The following is a 14403-nucleotide window of genomic DNA, read 5'->3' on the forward strand; positions in this document are numbered from 1 at the left end:
CAATAAAGGTGACCTTTTGGCCTCACTTATCACATTTCATGATAGAGTCAGGCCTCACTGATGGGCCGGTTTGGAGATCATAGAAACATGTGTTCAAAAGCAGAAGATGATACCCACTCATCACAAGGGCTTCAAACGGGAGAGTTCCATGCAATATAAAATCCCCACTTCACTTCCACCACTGATAAAACTTCCTTAGAAACTCAAATCTGATTTGGGCCCCAAAGGAGGAAATTAAAACCAGAAACTGAGACATGAGTACCATACTCTGTTCTGTTGGTTTGGGTTTTGTATGTGCATTTTAGAAGAAAGAAATGCACATATCCTCCTGTTAGGATTCTACTTTCAACAAGGTTAAACTCAGGAGTCATTATTCCCAATAGCAAAAACGTGAGTTTAGAGGCTTGGAGATATTTTACAGAGGTGCATAAAGTTTTAATGTTATGAATAGGAGAAGAGGACAGTGTTCACTTGAACAGACGCCATCTGTCTTGTTTGTCCCTGTATGCCCCAGCCCCCGAAACAAGGCTTGCCCGCAGTAGAGGCTCACCCAGTATTTGCCCACTAAATGAATTAAGCCACAATCATAAATATCATCACCAGTTTGGCCACCCTTTTAGATTCACAGTGAACTTCGCTCGCTACGTCAATGGAAAGCCCTAAACAATTCAAGTCCAGTACGTCTGGGCTTCAGAACAGACATTCACCCAAAGGAAAGTACTTGGAGTTGTTCATTTCCTATGAGAGCCCAAGTCAAACTCTGGCTCTCCCATATCTAGGCTAAACTTGCCGCCCTACTGTGGGTTAGTTGTCTTTTCATTTGAGGAACATCACACACACAGGGAAGCCGCTGCCTCCAATTTGTTCTTTGTCAGTTACATGTAGGCATCTCACCTTCAGAAATACTCTACGAAATTCCTTGGAAAAGTTCAAAGTCAGGGATCTATTCATTTCTAGTTGTGTATTAGAAAAAGCATAGGATTGGGATCTGCACTGAGAAGAAATTGCTAGAAGGGGAATCAAAACAGTAATATTGGAACAATCAGAGTGATGGAAAGAGAAAGACAGATAAACGTTGGGGGAGGAACAGTCAGAAAATTCAGACAGCTGGATACATTTTTTTTTAATTAATGTATTTTTGAGGGCTTTGTTGGGTCTTCGTTGCTGCACATGGGCTTTCTCTAGTTGCGGCGAGCGGGGGCTACTTTGTTCCGGTGCATGGGCTCCTCTTGTTGTGGAGTACGGGATCTTGGCGCGCAGGCTTCAGTAGTTGTGGCACATGGGCTCAGTAGTTGTGGCTCGTGGGCTTAGTTGCTCCGCAGCATGTGGGATCTTCCCGGACCAGGGCTCGAACCCATGTGCCCTAGCATTGGCAGGTGGATTCTTAACCACTGAGCCACCAGGGAAGCCCTGGATACCACATTTTAAAATATTACATGAAAACAACAGAAGAAGAAGGTCTGCAAATTGAGAAGAGTTATCTGAACCATAGTCCCTTGAAAAAGTTCATGGAAACTAAATTAACATTAAAATGAGCAATCAAAAATTATCTTGGAAAATCCTATACCAAGTTAATATAAGAAGAAAGAGAATAAGGAGAACAATATACCTACAAACGATGAAGCACACAAGAAAGACATGCTCAGAAAATAGGTCAAAACTGAAACCTACTGTTATTTTTTAAAAAACTAAAAGTCATTCATAATATGATACAAGACACAAAGATATATAAATTATATTTCAAAAACCAAAAAAAAAAAAGAGACAGAACTCCAGAATTGGAAATAGAAGGAAAAACCATTTTAGAAATGAAGACAAAAATGGGAGAAACCACAGCAAACAACATGCCAGAACGTGGCTTAAGGGAAATAGAAGATAAGATGCAGATAGATTTTTAAAATATGAAAAAGAAGAAAGAGGCAAAGAAGATTTGATAGGAGGTGAAATAGTGGAAATAGGCAAAGAAAGTACAATATACAGATAATGGGAGACCCTACAAAAGAAAACCAAAGCAAGAATATAGAAGAAATACTAAAACCCATAATTCAAGACCACATTCCTGAAAGAAAAAGATTGAAAGCTTCATACTGAAAGAGCACACTGTGTACCTAAGAACATTGACCAGGAACAACCAACACCAAGACATAGTCTATTAAAACCACTTTAAGGAGCTTGCCTGGTGGCGCAGTGGTTGTGAGTCCACCTGCCGATGCAGGGGACACGGGTTCGTGCCCTGGTCCGGGAGGATCCCACATGCCGCGGAGCGGCTGGGCCCGTTAGCCATGGCCGCTGAGCCTGCGCGTCCGGAGCCTGTGCTCCGCAACGGGAGAGGCCACAACAGTGAGAGGCCCGCGTACCACAAAAAATAAAATAAAATAAATAAAATAAAATAAAGTCTATTTAAAGAATCTTTTCAGCCAAAGAGGAGGCCAAAGCCATGCATAATTTTCTATAAAAACTTGTTACAATTTTCTGTTAAAACTACAGTGACATTTGAAGTGCTGACAGAAACAGTTGATGGAACCATCAGTTAATGAGATGTTTGTGCTCCCTCTACTGAGGGGCCCCATCTCACTGAAGAGATGTTTGCATTCAACCAAGGTAGGTTTTATAATATTTTGGCTCACAAAAATGGTATAAGGATATAGTGTTTTTCCTAAAGTTGTCTAGCTCACATAGTCTCTCCTACCGCTCACATTGTCAGCTACTCTCCTATTTATTTTACTATTTGAAAGTTCAGAATAATTTTTGTGCCTAAAATTAACAACTTTCACCCTCATAGTTATTGGAGCACATTTATACAATAATACACGTTTTTTACTTCAACTCATTGATAGAATTTCAACATATAAAGCACAAAAGAGATTCTCACACCAAGTTGCACCAAGAAGTCTTGTTTATATTTCAAGATGGATGTTTAGTGGTGAATGAATCTGAATGTCATGCCTTGTTCATATCACTGCTGTTGTTATGATGATTAGATGTGATGCAACCACATGATTGTTGGCCACACGCAAGTTCAGCGATGCCAGAAATGATATTGAAGTTGGCATCAACTATCTGAGTTTCCAAAGGCCAAGACAAAGCTGAAGACAAACATCATATTTTGGCCACTACCAGAAGGCTGAAGGTGAACTTGGGTGCATCTCTAACTTAGTTTTGTCTACACCATTTGTATTTAAGAAGCATATATTTCTTATATGATTTTGAACAAATATTTCTATTGAAATCACACATTAAAAAAACTAGCAATCGGGCTTCCCTGGTGGCGCAGTGGTTGAGAGTCTGCCTGCCAGTGCAGGGGACACGGGTTCGTGCCCCGGTCCGGGAAGATCCCACATGCCGCAGAGTGGCTGGGCCCGTGAGCCATGGCCTCGGAGCCTGCGTGTCCGGAGCCTGTGCTCCGCAACGGGAGAGGCCACAACAGTGAGAGGCCCGCGCGTACCGCAAAAAAAAAAAAAAAAAAAAAAAAAAAAAAAAAAACTAGCAATCCTCCACTCCCCTAGAAAAAAAAAGTATCGGTAAGAACATTGGATTGAACCTGTAAATAGTTTCCATCCTTTTTGAATAGCGAAAGGAAAAAAAAAAACCGCACACCATTTATGTGCACCAAAACCAAGTGAATTTTATGGTATATAAATTATACCTCAATAAAGCTGTTAAACACTTTAAAACATGCTCAATATTCTGTAATAAGCTATATGGGTAAAGAATCTGAAAAAGAATGAATATATATATATATGTATAACTGAATCACTCTGTTGTACATCTGAAACTAACACAATGTTATAAATCAACTATACTCCAATAAAATTTAATAAATTTAAAAACAAAAGGCAAAAAAAAAAGAAAATAGAGCTTTTTTAACATTTATTTATTTATTTTTGGGCTGTGCTGAGTCTTCATTGCTGCACCGGGCTTTGTCTAGTTGCGGTGAGTGGGGGTACTCTTCGTTGCGGTGCGCGGGCTTCTCATTGTGGTGGCTTCTCTTGTTGCGGAGCACGGACTCTAGGCATGCGGGCTTCAGTAGTTGTGGCTTGTGGCCTCTAGAGCGCGGGCTCAGTAGTTGTGGCACACGGGCTTAGTTGCTCCGCGGCATGTGGGATCTTCCCAGACCAGGGCTCGAATCCGTGTCCCCTGCGTTGGCAGGTGGATTCTTAACCACTGCGCCACCAGGGAAGCCCTTTTTCTCTTAATTGTAAAACAACAACAACAATGAAGACTCCATGAAAGAACTGAAAAGGCAAAGCACAGACTGGGAGAAGATATTTGCAATCCAGCCACTGATAAAGGACTTGCATCCAAAAAATATAGAGAACTCTTACAACATAAAGAAACAAACAACCTAATTTTAAAAACAGGCAAATATTTGAGCAGTCATTTCACAAAAGAAGATACGAATGTACAGTAGAGATGAGATACCACTACATGTCCACCAGAGCAGCTAAACTTTTAAATTCTGAAAACACCAAGGGCTGGAGATGACAAGGAGGAACCGGAATGTCCATGGGGGGGCTGGGAGTGTAAAAGTGACCAACCCTTTTGGAAAACAGTTTGGGAATTTCTCGTAAAGTTAAACATAAACCTACCATATGTCTCATCAGTTCTACTCCTAGGTATTTACCCAAGAGAAATGAAACATGGCTTCAGAAAGTCCTCTACAATAGAATACAACTCGGTGGTAAAAAGGAAAGGACACCTGTGAAAGAAGAGGGTACTCTATATGCTTCCACGCACATGAGCCTGCAATGTAGGCAAAACTATTCTAGAGAGACGGAAATCGATCAGAAGCTGCCTGGCTGGGGTGGGTGTGAATGTTTGGCTGAGATAGGGTAGAGGGGAACTTTCTAGGATGATGGAACTATTCTCCGTCATGCGTGGGGTCATGATCACTGAGGTACCTACTTTGTCAAAACTCGTCAAACTGTATATTTGATTGCATGAAAAGGATATTTCAGTAAAATTGATTTAAAGTAACAAAGTAAATACGAAGGAAGGCTTGGGAGTTTGGGATTAGCAAATGCAAACTATTATATATAGGATAGATGAACAACAAGGTCCTACTGTATAGCACAGGGAACTATATTCAGTACCTTGAAGATTTGATAGGAGGTGAAATACTGGAAATCCTTATGGTGAGAAACCATAATGGAAAAGAATATGAAAAAGAATATGTATGTGTATAACTGAATCACTTTGCTGTACGGCAGAGATGAACATAACAGTGTAAATCAACTATATGTCAATCAAATTTTAAAAAACAAAGTAAAAGGATAGTCATATTCGTATAAATATTGGGGTTTGGGGAAATGCCAATTCATCATACCTCTTTTCTCTTTGTGTTCAGAAACAATTGAGAAATAGACCCAGGAACCAGACAGACAGAGTTTTTTAAAAAACCAGGCTTATTACTGAAATGGCCAGATTAAAGAAGGCAGCTAAGCCATGTGACCACAGCTGGGGTCCCTAATCCCCTGCCTAAGATGGCGAAGCAGATACACTCGAATTATACCATACACCCATCACACTCCAGCACTGGGCACAGAGCGATGGGGTCTTAATTTGGAATCTCTGATGGCAGAGCCTGAGACATGGACTTAGGTGAAAGCAGTTTACTTGGGAGGCGATCCAGGGAAGCAGGGATGAGAAGACGGTGGGGAGAGTGAGGCAGGACGGAGGAGGGGCCTAAACACGGGAGCCTGCCCAGGTGGCTGCTAGAGGTGTGCGGGCCCAATCCCAGGGGCCCCTCTGAGAGGCATCTGTATGTAACACCCCACAGAACTCTGCCTGAAGGAAGCAAAGCTGGAACATTGACCCGCCGGCTCCCTCCCCCGACACGTGACCCTCGTGGCCACTGAATTGACAGTGCAGCTCTAGACTTTCAGAAGGAAGAGTGGTTTGGGCTGGGATGACTGCTATTTGCAGAGCAAGGGGGGGCAAAGCTGGCTCTCGCCATCAGACTGGGAACTCCTCAAAGGGGAGAGAGCCCGAGTTACTCTCTTAGTGTCCCCTGTCATCTTGCTGGGCACAAAGCAGGCATTTAGTGTCCACTGCTTAGTAGGTGCTCAACAGATACAGGAGGGAGGGAGGGAAAAGCTGTATCCCTACGAGAGGCTGAACCTGGAGAAACTTCACAGCCTCAGGGCGACACCAAGTGTCACACAGGGCTGGTGAGTGATGGGGGGGGTCACTCGCCCTCCAGAAGTGCGAGGGTCCTCAGCATAAGAGGAGGAGTGCCCTGGAGTGTCCAGGGGTGTCCTGGAGAGACCAGATGTCGGCACATCCAAGGGCCCAGTGTGGAACCAAGAAGGTCCAGGGTGAGGCTGGTTCTGAGGGTAGGGTCAGTGAGATCACGGGAGACTGAGGGAATGCAGGTCGATGAGTGGAGGCCATTGGTGCCCCATCCATCATTCAGTCCCCCTGGGAAGACATTTCCTGCCCCCCGTGGTCTCCTGCATCTCTGGCCTGACCACCTTCTCCAGCAGCTGGAGTAACCCTGGGGTAGATATACAGGGGTCCACAAATGAGGGACAGGATGGCTGGAAAGACACCCCAGCTTCCTGCCCCTTGCTGGGACGGTTCTGAGGGGTACTCCAAATAGCATCTTAGAGGGTCTCCAACAGGATCGACCTCTTATTGTCTAAAACAATAACCACTCAGTAACTCACATATTTGGGGCTTTCCTCCTGTCCCCATCCCCTCACGTGCTTCCTGGAACCACCTCCCAATAAGCCACTTATACCCAAGCCTCAGAGACCACCTCTCAGGGAACCCAAACCACAAGCGAGTGAGTGATGAAAGCAAAGGGCAGCCAGGATGAGCTGCAAATCTGGGGTGGACGGGTACAATTCACCACCTTGGGCACTGGACGGACCCGTGAGCATCCCCACTCTCACACTCAGCTGAGACGCGGCTCCCTCACCATCAGTTCTACCTGATGACTTCCTTCTTGTTGTTAACTGTATTCGTTTGCTGGGGCAGCTTAAACAACAGAAATTTATCTTCCTCACAGTTCTGGAGGCTGGAGGTCCAAGACCAAAATGTCGGCAGGGTTGGTTTCCTCTGAGGCCTCTCACCTGGGCTTGCAGACAGCCGTCTTCCCCCTGTGTGTTCACGTGGTCTCCCCGTGTGTGTCTGTGTCCTAATCTCCTCTTCTTACAAGGGCACCTGCCAGACTAGATTAGGGTACATCCTTGGGACCTCATTTAAACTCCATCACCTCTTTAAAGGCCCTATCTCCAAATACAGTCACGTTGTGAGGTCCTGGCGGATGGGATTTCAACATATGAATTTAGGGGAATGCAGTCTGGTCCCTAATACCAACTTTGAATCTGTTATGAAGAGTGGGCTGGTTGTCCATTTGGTTTGGGGCTTCACCAGATGGAGAAAGGCCTACATGGGAGCCTCTGGGAAGGGCAATCTCTCCCACAGCACTTCCTTCACTCCGCTGCTCTGAGCTGAGAGTGACCCGAACTCACAGTGGGGTTTTAAAATTTAAATCCCCTTGCAGAATATTAATCCTGCCCACCTCTTTTTCCTATTTGGGATCCCAAAGGGCTTGACAGTCATTGAGACCCGGACACTCGATCTCCTCACAGGCGAGCTTGGGTTCCCAAGGTGTAGATGGTTTGGAGGGGCTTTTATTTGTGTTTTAATGTGTTCAAACTCCATAGCATTTCCCCAGAGCACTGGAGGGACCTGAGCGCTTTCTGTTCCACCTGCCCTTGTCCCTGGGCTGTGGGGAGGGGGTCACCTCGTGCCACTTCCTCCCCCTGCAGCCACAAAGGGTCCAACACGAGGTGGGGATCAAAACAGGCCAGGCCCAGCACTGCCAAGACAAACACAGAGGAAAGAGGGTGTGAGCCCAGCAGAGAAGCCAGATTCCCCTGGAAATCGCTGCTCCCCTGCGTGTCTGGAAGGCCGACTCCCATAAAGTGGCTCAGGAAGGCCCGAAGGACCCTCATGGCCCTCGTCTTGATGTAGATGCCAATAAAAATCTCAGAACATCCAGCCTGCAGGCCCCGAGGCTCGGCCCTGGGGCCATAAACCAGGATATGAGCAGCTGGGGAGCTGGGAGGGAAGAGGCCTGTCCCGAGAAGGCTCACCAGCCAGCCGCCCACAAGCCAGAAAGTAATGGAGACACCATTAGGGAAAGAGGCCAAGGTCAGCGAGCAGGAAGGGAAGCCGCCTGCCCTGGCCGGGCCCAGCTCCAAAACCAGGCGGGAGCCGTAAAATCCAGGGGACCTTCAGGAAGGAGGAAAGACCGCCCAGCAACTGCAGGTTCTTGGAGACAGTTGGGAGGAACTGGCCTCAGGAAGCAACCAGAGACCCCGTGGTTGTAAACTCAACTCTGAGGACACCCTGGGGACCCAGATGTGCTCAGCGACAGAGGAGGATGAAGTGTGTGTGTGTGTGTGTGTGTGTGCGTGTGCACGTGCACATCTGAATACATGGGCACTGGACCTACCAGTCCTATGTGTACGTGAGCACATATTGTGTACACAGAGTGGGTATTTTTGTGTGCAGAGTCACAGCACAAATGTGTGCATTTATGTGTACGTAGCGTTACCAGAGTCAGCAAATAAATATATAGGATGCCCACTTACATTTGAAATTTAGACAGTCAATGAAGACTTTTGTGGTATAAGTATTCCCAAGTGTTGCATGGGACATGCTTAGACTAAAATTATTCATTGTTTACCTGCAATTCAAATATAAGTAGGTGTCCTGTATTTTATCTGGCAGCCCTACATGTCCATGAGTGTTCAAATTTAGGGTAGCACGAGACATTTGAGACTACAGAAGGGGATCTTTGGTAATGAGGCCAAAAATAGACATTATATTATATGATATGATATTATGCTAAGTTATGCTATGTTATGTTATGTTATATTACATCATTAGCATGATCGTCCTCAAAAGTTCTCCTAACAGGCAGTTGGTTACACTCTGTAAGAGGAAGGTTGTTTGCCTTGTATGGTGCAGCTGTAACCTGATACATTTAACTTGCAAATCAATCGACAGGGCCTTGCAGAGAGAGAAGTAACACGTGTAAATGGCACGTTTGTGTTTCCTGCAATTCCACCCAGTGAACCAGGCCTCGCAAAAGTGAGTTCTGGTTGGGAGACATAGATCTGTGCTCCCTCCACCATCTCAGTCCTGCCACCCCTCCTGGTGGGAGCGCTGGTCATCCTGGGGTTCTCTAGGGTTTAAATATATCCATTTTTCTGCCCTATGACTCTGAAATGTAAGCTGGCTCCTTTATTCTCGGCTTACCACGGATACAGACACTTGTTTGAAGGGAAATGGGGAAAAGCTGATTTGTACCCTCTGGAGTCCAGAGAAACTGACCGTCTAATTCAAAGACATTTTTTTCCCCTTTGAAAATGGTCTCAGCTGGCAAGCTCCCAATCACTGAGCGTATCCCCAGATAATGTATTTAGTGCCATGGCTACACCCCTGCAAACATTTCCTGAGCCCTTCCGTAGCCTGGTCCTGGGTGTGGGTATGAACGGTGGGCTTCATACCCACACCCAGGACTGGGCGCGCGGGAGAAGGTTGAGGCTTCACCTGGTGGTGGGTGTCAACCCAGACTGGCCCTACCAATCTAGTTGAGGGGTCTCACACTGGCAGCCTACGGACCAAGTCTGGCTGGTCAGCAGCTCACAGTAGTTTTTAGATACTTAAATTTGAATGCTCGTAGGCAGGGCATGTGCCCTTCTGATTTTCAACCCATGCCCTCGACCCCCTAAGATCTTAGGATCACCGGATTCTCTTACGTAGGTTACCTGCCTGCTCCTACTCAAGACTGACTCCCTGGAGAGGGCACTGGGTCCCAGAGAGACGGGGGCCCACAGCAAGGTGAAAGCTGGGACCCGGCTCTCCCGACTCCCAGGCCAGGGCGGGACTCTGTTTCCCTCTCCACCCCGCAGCCCCTGGGCTATGCAGGAGTGAGTCCCACTGGCTCAGGGGTGCACCGGTGGGACACGATCCACTTGGCCGTGTCACCTTGGGAAGCCTCCCCAGCAGGTAAAGACCTGGGATGACACTACCCTAGGCTCCGATTAGGTGGAAATCAAAGAATTATCCAGCTGTTTATAGATCTTTACCTAGTTCCTTCACTTAAATTCATTGCTTGGAATTTTTGCTTTGCAAAACAAACTCCTTTTTTGGTATATAGGGATCTCATGAGAGGTCATTGTTAAATTTTAGGAATTTTGAGATTGTTGATACAATCTCAAAATACAATAAAAATTAAGTTTATACGCTTATAATTGTATTAAAATATTGGTAACAGATACTCAAAACATCATTTTCTGATTATTCCACTACATTTTACTATGCTCTTGGGGTTAGTTTATTGTAGGTGTATGGTGGTGATGTTATGTAATCGTGTGCTACTCACATCACTTCCAACTTCAGGTTCAATCAAGTCACTCACGTTCTGAGCTTGAGATCAACACTGTAGGAACATTTACACCATGGCAATCAGTAAGTGCTAAAAATGAGAGTCTGAATTGTTGCTTTATTCATGGTCTAGACTGAAGAAAGTGGTGGAGAGAATGTTAATAATATTGTCACAAGGTGATTTTCCAAGAAAAATAAAATCATGACCCTCATCTAGATATAAAATAAATACAAGTGAAATATTTTACCTAACTCATTAATTAGTGAAGAAATAGTAAGAAGTTACTATTACTGGTTCACATGAAGACTTGCATTACAGTGATTTATATTTTCTACCTAACAAAATTTATTTGCATAGCCACGGACATAAAACATTTGCATTACTCTCCATTTTCTACAGGTTAACGTATCTGCCAAGTCGTAAGATACAAAGACAAACAAAGGCACATACCTCTGTATGATGAGACAATCCCCCCCCCCAAAAAGAATATCCAATCATCTCTTTTACCCATTTAAAAATCTCCCACCATTTTTCCTGACAAGATTAAAAGTGCATTTCATCTGTGGCTGTTACATTGTGAACAGCACAAAACAACTGAGAAAATGCCTTTCTGGAATTCAAAAACTATTATCCATTTCTGCAAAGGAGAGGCTTACATCATTGATTAATGAATTAAGTTCTGACACGGCCTCATTGTTTTATTTATTTATTTTTTCTTTTGTGGTACGCGGGCTTCTCACTGTCGTGGCCTCTCCCGTTGCGGAGCACAGGCTCCAGACGCGCAGGCTCAGAGGCCATGGCTCACGGGCCCAGCCGCTCCACGGCATGTGGGATCTTCCCGGACCGGGTCACGAACCCGTGTCCCCTGCATTGGCAGGTGGACTCTCAACCACTGCGCCACCAGGGAAGCCCTCGTTGTTTTATTTTTGTTTTACTAATTAAGGTAAATGAAAATATCAACCAACATTCATGTGGGAACTATACTACTTCATCAGTGATGTGAGCCACTTTTTCGCTGAACTGGATAACACTCAAACATTTACTTGTGATCTGTTTCATCAAATTATGATGGAAATGTAACCATAGATTGGTTACAGATACAAAAGTTCAGCCAACATTAACAAAAATATTCTGTGGGAATCCGGTGGATATACAGAATTTACCATAAGGGTTATTATATACTTTCTTATTTGTAAATCGTGTGCTACACATCCTTTGTATCAGTAAAATGTAAAATAAACTTATATATATATAAATGTATGCATACTTTTTTTTCCCTAGAGAGCCAATTGTTAAAAATTTACCAGCACTCCATTGATGGAGGTCATCCAGACTTCCATCTAGATCATAGGGTTTTAATTTATGTAAGTAAGAATATTTTATAACAGGAAGTAGAGCATACCCCCCCCACACACACACATACACACACACGAACACACCTAAAACAGCCTATTCTATTCTATTCTATTCCATTCCATTCTTTAAAGTATCTACCATTTTATCATGACCTATTACTGATTTCAGGAAGATCCCAACCTGCAGTTTGAAAAATTCTTACTAAACTCACCTTTAGCCCCACCCCCTCCCAATCCTCTTCTTGTTCACGCATCACACTCACTCCTATTTGAATTTTAAGACCCAGCTCAGGGGGGAATTCCCTGGTGGCGCAGTGGTTAAGAATCCGCCTGCCAATGCAGGGGACGTGGGTTTGAGCCCTGGTCCAGGAAGATCCCACACGCCGCGGAGCAACTAAGCCCATGTGCCACAACTACTGAGCCTGCGCTCTAGAGCCCGCGAGCCACAACTACTGAGCCTGCAAGCCACAACTACTGTAAGTCCACGTGCCTAGATCCTGTGCTCTGCAACAAGAGAAGCCACCTCAATGAGAAGCCCGCACACCGCAATGAAGAGTAGCCCCCGCTCGCCACAACTAGAGGAAATCGGTGTGCAGCAACAAAGACCCAACACAGCCAAAAATAAAAGACCCTGCTCCAATGCCTTCTTCCCCACCACTATTCAGCCTGACCTTGAAGAGATTAGTTCTGTCTCCACAGGGTTCCATCATTTTCTACACAACTGACTATCACGGTATTTCTCACATTGCTGCAATTTTATGGCCACTTGTGTCTGGCCCTCCTGACTTCAACTACACAAAGATGGGAATGCTCTGGTACTCACCTTTGTGGTTTCAGCACTTGGCCCAGATGAGGAACCTAAAAAGTGTCTGTAAGATGAATGAACCATTGAGTGAATGAAAATGACAGTGCACTGACTCTGATGGAAAGACAGTCTTCAGTCATGGGATCACGTGTGATCAGCCCCACAGAAACTTGTGGAAACCAGCCAGAATTATCACACCCATTTTACTAGACGAAAAAACTGAGGCGCCAAGGAGGAGGAGAGTGACTCGGAGGGGCAAATACAGGCAGCCTCATCCTTTGGCAATCCTGTCAGCAGAAAAGGAAGGGGAAACAGTGGCTATGATTATTTTGCAGAAGAAACCAGCCAATTCCTTCCACGCTGGCTGAAACAGGAAATAAAGCGGACTGCTGATTGGTAGCCGTTGGAAATAATGATGTATCACTTGGAACTCTAGAAATTAGTAGGGTCAAAAGACAAACAAACAAAATAACCAAACACACACACACACGCATTTAATTTCTTAGGTGATGGTACCAATAAAACAGATGCTAATCCGAATCACATCTATTATTTTAGCTTTGAATTATCCTAATGAAAAATTCCATCCAACAACTTTCCACACTGTTGATTAAGCTGACATGGCTCTGGTTTTGGTGTGAACTGTGTTAGCTACGGTTACTTGCATTTTATTTTAATTGCATTTAATTGCACTTGCATTTTATTTAATTAATAAAATGCTATTACTTATTGAGGATCAACTATTATATGTCAACTCTATAGTCTGGTAAATCTCACATCAACTATATGAGATAGTTACTATCGTTATGTCCATTTTACAGAGAGGAGACTGGATCCAAAGAAGTCCTTCAGCCGGAAACTGGAAAGCTGGGATTTGAGCTCAGCATTCCAAAACCAGGGTTTCTTCCAGAACACGAATGCCTAGAGCAGCAACACGTGTGCTGAACTTAGCAGTAAATATTAAAGGGGTGTGTCGGAAAGAGGGTGCACTGTCTGCTCCACCCCACATGTGTGTACAGAGGTCAAGGGGAGGTACAGGCACGGAGGGAGCTCCAGGTGACATTCTAAGTAGCGGTCCTGACCTGTGGCCTGGCTGGGGACTCTAACCGTGACCCTCTGCTCACTGTCTGCTCACTGTGATCACAGGGGGTTGGGGTCAAGGGCAGCCTATCCCACGGGGGGTGTGATGGGAAAAGCACAGGCTTTGAAGAGAAACAGAGCTGGGTCTGAATCCTGACTTTATTATATATTCACCAACGCAGCTTTCGAGCTGGGACTACCTCGCCCTAAACCACAGAATCCTTGTTATAAAGTGTGGGTACATAAGACCTTCCTGGCAGATGTACTGTGAGATTAAATGAGATGGGGTGGGGTGGGGTACGTGGGCGATGTTCCCTTCTGAGCCCCAGCCCCGAAGAGGGCGTAAGCACACGACTGCAGCCCTCCTCCCTGAGACAGGGGACCGACTGCACAGAGGTTGTCACAGGTGTGCGGGGACGAGGGACCAGCGCTTTCACCTGCCCCACGCTGCGGGATTGTTACACATCCTCATGGCCCAGGAGGGAACGGATGGGTATTTCCCTTTTCAGAGGAGGAAGCTGAGCCTGCAGCTGCGGGATGGAGCACAGCGCCTTCTCCTCTGGCGGCTCCAAACCCCAGGCCTTCCTGGACACTTGGCACGAACTCGCCACTTCTGTGTATCAGCCAGGCTGCTATTAACGAAATATTTTCCTTTAGGTCTACTTGGCGACTTTACTAAAATTCACCTTCGGAGGAAACTTTACTGCTGTGAAAAGACTGCAGCCCTAACAAAGTATCGGATGACAGGGAACTGA

This window comes from Tursiops truncatus, chromosome 2 (assembly GCF_011762595.2).
Source record: "Tursiops truncatus isolate mTurTru1 chromosome 2, mTurTru1.mat.Y, whole genome shotgun sequence".
Taxonomy (NCBI): Eukaryota; Metazoa; Chordata; class Mammalia; order Artiodactyla; family Delphinidae; genus Tursiops; species Tursiops truncatus.